This window comes from Ruditapes philippinarum, unplaced genomic scaffold, assembly GCF_026571515.1.
Source record: "Ruditapes philippinarum isolate M1 unplaced genomic scaffold, ASM2657151v2 ctg927_1_1_1_1, whole genome shotgun sequence".
NCBI classification, from domain to species: domain Eukaryota; kingdom Metazoa; phylum Mollusca; class Bivalvia; order Venerida; family Veneridae; genus Ruditapes; species Ruditapes philippinarum.
The window spans coordinates 186014-197198 of NW_026865196.1; the positions used below are offsets into that span (position 1 = coordinate 186014).

The 11185-nt window shown below is 30.6% G+C and overlaps 1 protein-coding gene across 5 annotated transcripts in view; it reads left to right on the top strand.

Annotated features, from left to right (window-relative positions):
- Window positions 1-8758, top strand: part of LOC132728151 (flagellar attachment zone protein 1-like) — a 154176-nt gene extending 145418 nt beyond the window's left edge. For all 5 annotated transcript variants that reach the window (XM_060713779.1, XM_060713780.1, XM_060713781.1 and 2 more), the window contains one exon: window positions 4603-8758. The gene's annotated coding sequence lies outside the window, so the exon portion shown is untranslated. The remainder of the gene's footprint in view (window positions 1-4602) is intronic.
- Window positions 8759-11185: the final 2427 nt, after the last annotated feature.

Consider the following 11185-nt stretch of genomic DNA (forward strand, 5'->3'; position numbering starts at 1 on the left):
TCATTGCGACATTTAAAACCCAACCAAAAAAAAAACGAGAAAATAATTGGCAAGTACTTGACATAGAGGGCAGCACTGGTACTGAATTGTAAGATTATAAGCTCTTATAGAGCCAGAGAAACCATCAAAGAACAATAAAGTACATGAAGCCAAGTTTAATTACAAAGTATTTCGAGAAACTTTTATACGTTTATGATTGGTTTATCAAAAGTATGCTATATACTGTCAAGGTATTCTTAATGCGCTTGCTGTGTTTTTGTCTTTTAATGTTTGCTGATATATTTTACAATATATGACTTTTTCAGATATTATTATATACACTGAATTTATGTATCATTTCATTTTATATATTTATTGTAAAGCTTATTCTGTCTAAGATATTTATTGTTTAGTTTTGTTATTTATTTTAAGGGCTTGGTGCAAAATAGTTGTAACTTGTATCGAATATCCTCCAGGGCATACACTTTTTTGCCACTGACTTGGAACCCCTTGTCTGTCACATGCCATAAAGTCAAATTGAGTCATGAACTTTTTGATTTATTTTTTTTTTTCATTAAAAAAACAATACACATAGCTTTTGCTACTAAGCTGCCCATTGACAAGCCTGAATTTAGCGCCAACTTTGTTGCACAAGGTTTTCTTCCATGTTTTAAATGAGCTAAAAAGTCGCAATTTGAAATTAATAAAAAAAAAAGAAGAGTTACAACTGTTTTGCCCCAATTTCTTAAAGCTTTAAAACATTTCTTATAGGCACAGGTAAGTATAAAATTAAGCACATTTGCAAATTAAGTCATCAAATTTAAAAATGAAGTAAAATTCTGACCAGGTAGATCGAGTAATCAGGATGAGATTGTAATTGGGCAAATGATGGATTTTACGTATTGAAACATATTATTATTATTTTTTTTTGTAAAAAGCAAGGTAAATCGTCACCTTAGTGCATTAACTGTTTAACTCCTATGAAATTGAGGACTTTACCCCTTTACTGCACTAAGGTGACGATAAGGTGCAGTAACTGAATTAGTTCTTCCAAATTTAATAGGAGCTATTAATCAGTTATTGAACAAAGGTTTCCATATTGTAACAATTATCGTAGTTCATGTATATAAAAATTTCAAAACCTATTTATACTTATCATTTTTCATAAAAAAAAAATAAAAAAGTTCACTGTTAAGTTATGATGCAAGAATAGTTTCAAGTTTCAGAATTTGATTTTTACAGACATTTTCGTATTATGATTTGAATAAAAAACGTTTTTATGATGTCATTTTAGTGAAATTATCCAATTATATCAGAGACACAAAGACTTAGATGCAGTCTCAAATTGTTTTTATGCATTTTATATTGCTTCCTCTTAATACAGAAATTTAATTTTATTAACAATCTTCTTTCAAAATAATCATGTTTCCAAAAACAACATTTTGTCCTGCATTTTTATGTTTCTCAAAATAGCGACACATTGACGTAACTTTCACAGAAAACATTTTGAATTCGTATTTTCCAACCCCAGTTTCTTTCCAAAAATGTCAGTTTCATCGTCAACCATTTTTGTTTTTCTTCCTGTAGCAAAGACGGAAGAAAGATGTCCATTTCTCATCAGAAGTGCGTAGTTGTGCAATAGTGTGTTGAGTTTTGACCATCTTAGCCTTAGGGTTGCACCCCCTCCAATTGTTCAGTGTTCAAAACTGTTTTTTTTTCTCATTTTAAAGCTGTATTCATGATTAAAGAGGTATTGCCCAAGCAGTCTAACTTGGGTCTATTAAAGATTGATCCATAGCATTATTTAAAATGGGGGCTTATTTTGATTTATGTGTGAATTTATGATAGAGACGAATTGATAGAGGTGGTTTCTGCAGGTCAGAACATCTTCAAAGAGGCTGAGCTAGTTATGTGACAATCATGTGACAAATACTTTTACTTTCCCATAATCATTACAAAAATAAAGTTTTTTAATATAAATTTCATGACAACTGACCCATATGCAAAAAATTTTGATGATCAGTGTTAAGCAGACTCTTTTGAGGTTAAGGTCACTGACAGAACAGAAAGTTTTGAACACCGAACGTTTGTTTTTCTGCCTCGCTTTGACCTACTTCCATTATTCATACATTTATTATTATTATATAATAGTTAACTGGATATGATGTCATCACATACATTTTCTTGAAATATTTTTAGGAGAAAAAAATCCGTATATCAATGTATATAATGCATGCATGATGTAGTTAACTTACCAAAATTAGAGTCCATCTATGGTGTGATTTACAAAATAAATATTGTGTTGACCCATGTATTGCACTTTTGTTTTGTTTTTTTGAACACAGTTTATGAACATTTTCGGACTTTCTATTTTCATTCTTTTGTAGCTATTCTTAAAGTTTTTTTTCCTTTCTTTTATTATGTCTAAACATTTTAATAGATATTCTCTAAACTCTATATTGTGTAAAATATGTCATTATTGTAAAACCTAGTTTTGATGCATTTGAAAACTTGATAGACATGTATATACATGTATATACATGTATTTTATTTACAAAATTTCTTTGGCACATTTTATCATGTCACTTTTGTTGAACAAAAAAGCTTCTTTTATTAAAAAAACAATTAGTATATTATTTTATATTTATTCATAGCAAAGCAAAAAATTATTTTTTTTATGTTACCTGCTATTTAATAACATTATTATGAATATATTAAACAAACTGTGGTATATATGTAATTGAATTAGTTTACTGAAAGTTATTTTTGTTATTCCATCCTTTATATTACAATACATGGGGAGTATTTTGTACGTAAATAAATTGGTTTAGGTCATTGCCACATGGTCATATCTTTTTCTGTGTTTCGATGATATATTTATATATATATTTATATGACAGTCATAGTAATAAGTGGCTGGACTTTGTTACATGTGGGTGAAGATTATTGAACTTGTATATTTACAAACAAGTTCCTTCAGATCAACACTTTATATGCATTACTCATTTAATTAGACAACTTTTCTTTTTGCTGATATGTAAACAAATCAAAAACCATGAGTGATTACTTACTTAGCTTGTGGGTGAATGTTATTGCCCTTTTCGATATAACTCAAGTGTTTACAAACCTGTTTCTTCAGGTCAAAATTTTACAATTTTTCACAATGGAACATAAATCATTGCCCTTTTTTTCACAAAAAGAGAAAAATATTTTGAAAAGTATCTGTAGGTTATTAACTGCTGTTCTTTGAACAACATGATTTTCTTGCTTTTATGACATTTAAATGCCTGCAAATTTGAAAAACCTGAGAATGAGTTATCTTTAAATAAACATTGTTGTATATTTACTGTAACTGATTGCCACGATAAATTCTTTTCAAAAATAATTAGATATCAAACTTAAATGATTGGTTGTTAGAAGTGAATCAAAGGGTGCTTTTTAGCTCGACTTTTCTATGAAAAGGGGAGCTATCCTACTCGCCCCGGCGTCGGCGTCGGCGTCGGCGTCGGCGTTAGCGTTGGCGTCACACCTTGGTTAAGTTTTTCGTACCACCCCACTTTATTTCAGAAGTATTACAAGTATGGCTTTGAAACTTACCATACTTGTTCACCATCATAACCTCCATCTACAGACAAGAGTACATAACTCTGTCAAGGTTTTTGACAGAATTATGGCCCTTTTTTGACTTAGAAAGTGTATTGAGCTTGGTTAAGTTTTTTGTACCACCTCACTTTATTTCAAAACCATTGGAGGTATTGCTTTGAAACTGACCATACTTGTTTACCATCACGACCTTCATCAACAGACATGAGGACATAACTCTGTCAAGGTTTTTGACAGAATTATGCCCCTTTTTGACTTAGAAAATACATTGAATATGGGTAAAATCCACTTATTGCCTTAACCCTTTGAGATATTGCTTTGAAACTTTTAATGCTATTTCACATCATTACCCCCATCTGTACGCAAGAGAAGGTAACTCTGTCAAGGATTTGTTTTAAAAATTAAGGCCTTTTATCGACTTAGAATCTTGGTTAAGTTTTTAGTACCAGTCCACTTTTTGACTGAACTGTTTGAGATATTAATTTGAAAGTTGGAATACTTGTTTACAATCATGATTCCCAAACATGTCCAGGAGAAGGTAATTCTGTCAAAGATTTTATTTGAAATTATGGCCCTTAACTGTCAATGTTTTGTATTATAGGCAAGCACTAAAAAACTTAAAAAATCTAAAAAAATTCATTCCTATCCACTTGTTCACTTTACCATAAATTATGTCATATAAACATTGCTGTAAGGGTATCACACAATTCAGTAAAATAATTCTTCACTAAATATCTTAATGCTCATGGCCATTGTTCACTTTAAAAATACAGAGATTCTTGTATTGCCTTTTACTGCAAAAACTTTTTTTATTGGCAAGCAATAAAAAAGTCGAGCGCGCTGTCTTACGGACAGCTCTTGTTTATTGGTAAAGTATCTTTTCAAATTTTTTGACCTTCACCTTTTGTTATATTATTTAATTTTTTTCTTTAATGAATTAGATGTTTAATCTTAGAAAAATAAAGAACTTTCAAGAAAATTTCCAACATAAACTCATCTTTATGAATTTTTGTTTTTCAGGTACACTAAAGTCCTTAAAATGTGAACAAAATTCTCCCTCATGACAGTTATTTAGGTCAACCTTACAACCAATCAGAGCAGAGGATTCTACAGGAACCAATCAAATCTTGGGGAAATGTTTCAACCAATCAGATACCTTTTTACAAGACTGAACAAAAATTGTATCCAATCAGAAGTTGTTTTAAGCAATACTTGGCCATTGATCTGGACTTGATCAACCAATCAATATGTGATATTTTTTTAAACAAAAAAAAGAAAGAAAAGCAAAGAGAAAATAATGATACATGTACATACAAAACTATCATAATCTTAGCAAAGCATCGTTTTGAATAAACCTTGGAAACCAAAATATTGTGATAAAAAACAACACTGTACCATAAAAAATACCATGATGACCTTCAATTTTATATCGGGTACCTTGAGTGAAGTTTGATTATTCTACATATTAAATTCATTTTTAATTTTCAATTTGATTAATTGTTGAAAAGAAGCAGTTGCCCTTAATTTCATTTCTCAATTTATGTGACTAACTAAACACAGTCCAAAGAAATGTTTAGTTCATTTAAATTTTTCAAGCATTCATGCATCTGTTTAGATTTGATAATGTTTTGTTGACTTTTTGAGTGTACTCAGTTTTCCAGTGTGGATGAATTAAGGTAGCTTACTGTGATACTATAAAGGGATATAAAGGTAGGATTTTTATGATGGAAAAAAAGCAAAAAATAACAAAAAGAAACAATAAGTTTATTCACTAACACAGGACAATATATGAGATAGTTGGGTTTGATTGACAAGAAGTTGGATTCTGAAGTAATTTGGAACAATGCCTCAAGTTGTATTGCAACAAAGCCTCAATATTTAGTATTTGTAAAAGCAAAGATTTATGTTAATGATGTATTTGTCAAAGCAATTAGCGGGTTTGTTGAATACTGAATTTTATGACTTGTTGTTGAACATTAGTAAAGTTTTGAAATAGCTATTTGATGCAAGAAAGTGTTTGAAAATATACCTTTATATCCTTTTAATATAGAATTATGTGATAGATACTTTTATTATGAAAATATACTGACCTTTGCACTAACAGAGCTCTATACAATATTAGCCTGCAGAATCTAATATAACTGGACTCCCTGAACTGGACAGTAATTTGACCTGCAATTTGACTTTTGTTTATTCTGTTACTAGGGGGCCTCTTTGGCATAGTGGTTAAGGTTGCTGCAAACTGCCTGTCACTACTTTGGGTTCAAATCTCATCAGTTAAAAAAACTGAATCATTTGAAATACAATTCAATGATAACTTCGTTTTTGTTTCGGTTCTTTTTTGTTTGCGAGGGTGGGGGGAGTGGAAGGGGGATGTTTATTTTAATATTCAAGGTGTATAATTATAAATATCTCTTTTTCTGCATTTTACGATTGTCAGTATATTTTCACACTTTAAGTATTCTCTTATTTTACAAAATCAGATTTTTATGTGATATACATGTATATATACAATTATATTTTTATATACTTAATTTTTTTATACTGTATTATATCTGATTTCTTATTTTACATCTGCATTTTTGACAAAGTTGGATTTTAAAACAAGACTTAAATATCTTTAGTAGAAGATGCAGTTTATAAATATTTTGTATGAAAAAAATGCTTCAAACCAATTGCACAGCCCTAGCTCAATCATAGATCCAGGCTGGTTTACACCCAATAGTCTTAAGACTCTATTCATTGTTTGAAATTTCTTTTTTGACTACCCGAAAAATTGATAATGGATGGTTCCGTTTTGCAAGCTGGTGAAATCTATTATAAGAAAATTGGCAGGATTAGGTTTATAATTATACATTTTGTTGCAGAAATTGGCACCATAAATATACTAGATTTCTAGACATTTTTTGTCTATTTAATTTTTTTCTTCAAGTAATAAGTATGTCTGCAAGATATTTTTTAATTTGAAATTGTAGCCAAAGAAAGAAAAGATATCAAAATTACTTATGTCTTACATTTTATTTGTTGAGAAAAGCTATTAAAGAAAACAAATATTGTAATAACCTAGACAAAAATAGGATGTAGCAAAAACAGAGGTTTGGCTACAATGTTTTATTGGTTATTGACCTTATGCTTCTTAGTTTTTACTGTTGCTTTTCAATTTACAGACTTTAGTCTTTGATACAATTAATCAAAGTACTGACTGATTAGTAATCGCTGAATTTCTTAAGTGAACTTGTCCAACCTCAAGTTTGGAGCTGCCCATTATCAATTTTAGGGATATCAAATTCTGAAAATATGTCGGGCAACAGTATATAGCATGGTCAGACTCTACTATTGCACAGTCTGGCTTGGCTTTGTGCTGGTGGCCATGGCCAGTCACTTGGTTCCAGCAGGGTAAGGTAATTTGTGATTTTTCAACTCAAATGAAAAGAAAATAATATGCTCCTTTTGGGATAAAATTAATACATTTTTAACAGTATAATTCAATTAGTTTTGCTTTTAACCATCCTCTACAATTTTTCATGGTATCAAATATTATTTGAGCTGCGTCATGACAAAACCAACGTAATGGGATTGAGACCAGCATGGATCCAGACCAGCCTGCGCATCCGCGCAGTCTGATCAGGATCCATGCTATTCGCTTACCAACTCTATTACAAGTAGAGAAACTGATAGCTTACAGGATGGATCCTGATCAGACTGCGCGAATGCGCAGGCTGGTCTTGATCCATGCTGGTCGCAAACCCATTATGTTGGTTTTGTCGTGACGCAGCTCAATTATATATTAAAGTTGTGAGTGCCGCACACCTAGGCTGGCCAAACAAATTTTTTAAATTATTTTTGAAAAACATCAAATTTTTTAGTAATTGTGAAACGTGTAAATTAATTCAAAGTTGAAATATAGAAACAAATTTACGTACTTTTTAAATATTTATATTTCAAACCTGATTTGCCAATTTCAGTCTCATTTTCAGCACAAACAAAATAAAAATATTTTTTTTATATAATGACTAAATCTGCTATTTTTGTCATATCTCTACATATTACTGGATATTTTTGCATATTTTGACAAATTTATGTTAATTAATATAATTTTTTATGACTTCTATTCTATCTAAAGTTACCTTATAATTCTTTTAATATTTAGAACACTGCAACATTTTCTTTTTCATGGGAGCCTACACAGTGTTGATTTTGAAGTGCACTTTTCTTATGAAAACAGGAAGAACATGTCTACATGTATTGTTTGTGGTGGAGTAAAGCATTTAATACTACCCTTGGAAATTACCTATAAGTATAAATATATACAACTGGCTCTTGCACAGGGTAGATAGAAATATGGTGATTAATTGGTTAATTAGAAATATAATGATTAATTAGAAATATGGTGATTTATTAGAAATATGGTGATTAATTAGATATATGGTGATTAATTTAGTAGTAATATAACTGAGTCAAAGTTTGTATATTACATGTAAAGTGTCAATTAGATTATCCCCGTTAAAAACCAAAACAAACGCACAAGCAAAACAAAATGAATACTTAAACATTTCTTTAACTATTAATTTATTTTTTCTGTTGTGAGATATTTTGAAAGTTCGTTTGAAAATCTGGAGGATGCTACTTTAATAAATGAGACAATTAAGATTATGAGTAAAAATCGCATGTTGACATTAGAAAAAAAAGTTTTGGTTCAGATAATTGACTTTGATGATATTTTATCATATATTTCTGAGGTATGAAATTTGAGAAAGTTTTATTTAACATTGTTATGTATGAAATTTGTGTATGATAATGAATGTTCAGCTTTAACTTAAGAATTACAGAATGTTTGTGGTTCTTCTGAGGTGCCAGTTCCTGACTAAATGAGGCATAAAATGGCACACGAGGTCAGACATTGCAAATAAATTTAGAAAAGTTGCCATATGACCTTAAAAGTGTTGATGTGCTATTGAACACAACAAAAGATTCCAAGAAGATAATTATATATTTATACATTATCTAGTACAGTAATTGTGATTTTATACCTATAATTCGTCCATTATTTATACAGTATTAGAATTTTTGTTTCGTTTGTTTATTGTGTACGTCTTTGTCTTTTATGTTCACCTGTGTTGTGTACAAGCATTTTTAGAAAAAATTATTTTAATAAAAAATATTAACTTAAAAATTATTTTGCTTTTCTTTTTCTTTGTATGAATTTCAAACCATACCGGGAAATGTTTTACTGGTGTAACCTTACCAAGGTCTGCAAAGATGAAAATAATATTAGTATTTTGTCTTGTTTTGTCCAAACGAAAATTTCAGATTTCAAGCAAAGAATGATTACTCTTATTAACATGCTATACTTCTGCTTTTTCCAGAACTATTGCAAAAAATAAACCAATAAATAAAATGAGCCGCGTCATGACAACACCAACGTAATGGGTTTGCGACCAGCATGGATCCAGACCAGCCTGCGCAGTCTGATCAGGATCCATGCTGTTCGCTATCAGTTTCTCTACTTGTAATAGGGTTTGTAAGCGAACAGCATGGATCCTGATCAGACTGTGCGGATGCGCAGGCTGGTCTGGATCCATGCTGGTCGCAAACGCATTATGTTGGTTTTGTCGTGACGCGGCTCAAATGTGAGATGTCCGTGATCTAGTGCTTAATGTCGAGGACTGAACCACTTTTCTTTCCCTCAACACTGTGTTCCAAACCCGCCACGCACTTTGGATTCTTTCATGTGAGGATGCTATGTAACGTGTTTTGTTCTAGTCGGATGGCTGCTGGAGGGACATCTGAGGTCTTGTTTTACCCATAAAGCTGGAAAGTCGCCATATGATCTTTACATAAAGTGTCGGTATGACTTAAACCCCAACACAAAAAACAACACGTGATCTACATACTCTCATACTGATCACAAGATTTCCATTATATATTATGTCAGTTCTTTCATATTTTTTTCAATAGTTTGTGTTCTATCAAAATCAGAAGATAGTCTGTAATATTGCCTAATAAGCTCCGCGGGGAGTGTGGCAGGAAGATGCCAATATGATTGCGCCCAAGTGAAGAGATTTTACTCTGGATTTGCTGATGCAGAGACTTTAAAAACTGGAGCATTCCGACTAAGTCTTGCATTAAAATTCCCTTTATTGTACTTGACCGACTTTACGTTTAATGTGTGCACTGCTCTTACTGTTATTTTTTAAGTGCACATCGCTAAAAAGGGTTTCAATTGAAGCAAAAAGCATTTGATGTCATGCAAACAAATAGATAATCCACACAATTTACCAAAGTATTGATAAAAAAGGAGAAATAAAGAATAATTTATGAATGTAATGATTTTGCTAACGCAATTATATTTTTTATTGACATCGTAACTTTGGATTCTAAGATTTATCAGTAAACGCCACAATGGCTAGATGTTTTAGTTATGCTCGCACCTGAGTACCATTTGATGAGTTTTAAGTTGTTAAAACTTTCACGGTTGTCTGTATAGTTTATACAGATGAAGAAAGTTATTATTATAGACACTCGAATCTGTTCCTGGAGCCAACCAGTACTAAGCAATGAGTGTACAGAGTGTTTCTTGTGCAAGAAAACCAGGCTTGCCCATCACGGGGTTTGTCCTGGTATGGTGAGAGAACCTTAGATTTCTAGTCTGGCGCGTAAACCAATCGGCCATGCCGCCACACATTTAATACCAGTTCACCAGGTGGGTTCGAACTATATAAATGGAATAAGGTGGGGTAACATAAAATGTAAATCTATTACATAGATCAACTGGGACACTTAAATACGGCACGATATGTAAAAGATAATAACAGAAAACTAATTTGAAAATCGTTTTTTTAGTCGATTCTGAGCCAAATTCGAATGCACCATGATAATGCTTTAATTTTTGTTTTGTTTCTTTACAATGAAAAAATAATTAATATTCTTTTGTCATTGTTTTTTAAGTTACAATAATAATAAGTAACGTATTAATAAAATTCATCAACTATAATGTATAAACTCATTTTTTGTCATTGGAACAACTAAACAAAGCCACGGTTTTTACATCGGATTTTAAGTTATTTTAATGTATCATACCATCTTTTTTATGAGTTTTATCATCTTTTGACGATAAAATCACTTTTTTGCAATTGTATGATGTATTATTAAATCGTTAGACTAAAAGTTATAATAGAAATAATCATTTGTCATTGGAATAAATGTTATAGCAATAAAGTAATCTTTTTTATTTGTTTAACAGTTACTTTGACGAATTAAATAATATTTTGTGACTGGATTTAAAATATCCTTTTGATATTAGACTAAAGGTATTATAATGTATTAAATGATCATTTGTTATTGCAAGTTATTAAATCATTTCTTGTCATTCAATTTCGATAAAAAGTTACCTTGACCAATTAAATCAATTTTTGTCATTGGATAAAAAGTAACCATAATGTATTAAATAGTCTTTTAGTTACTTTTATAGATTCAATCATTTTTGTCAATAATTTTAAAGCCACTTCAACCAAATTTTCCCATCAGATTAAAAGTTACTATTACATAATAAATCACCTTTTAACATTGGATTAAAAGTAAAAATAACGTATAAATCACATTT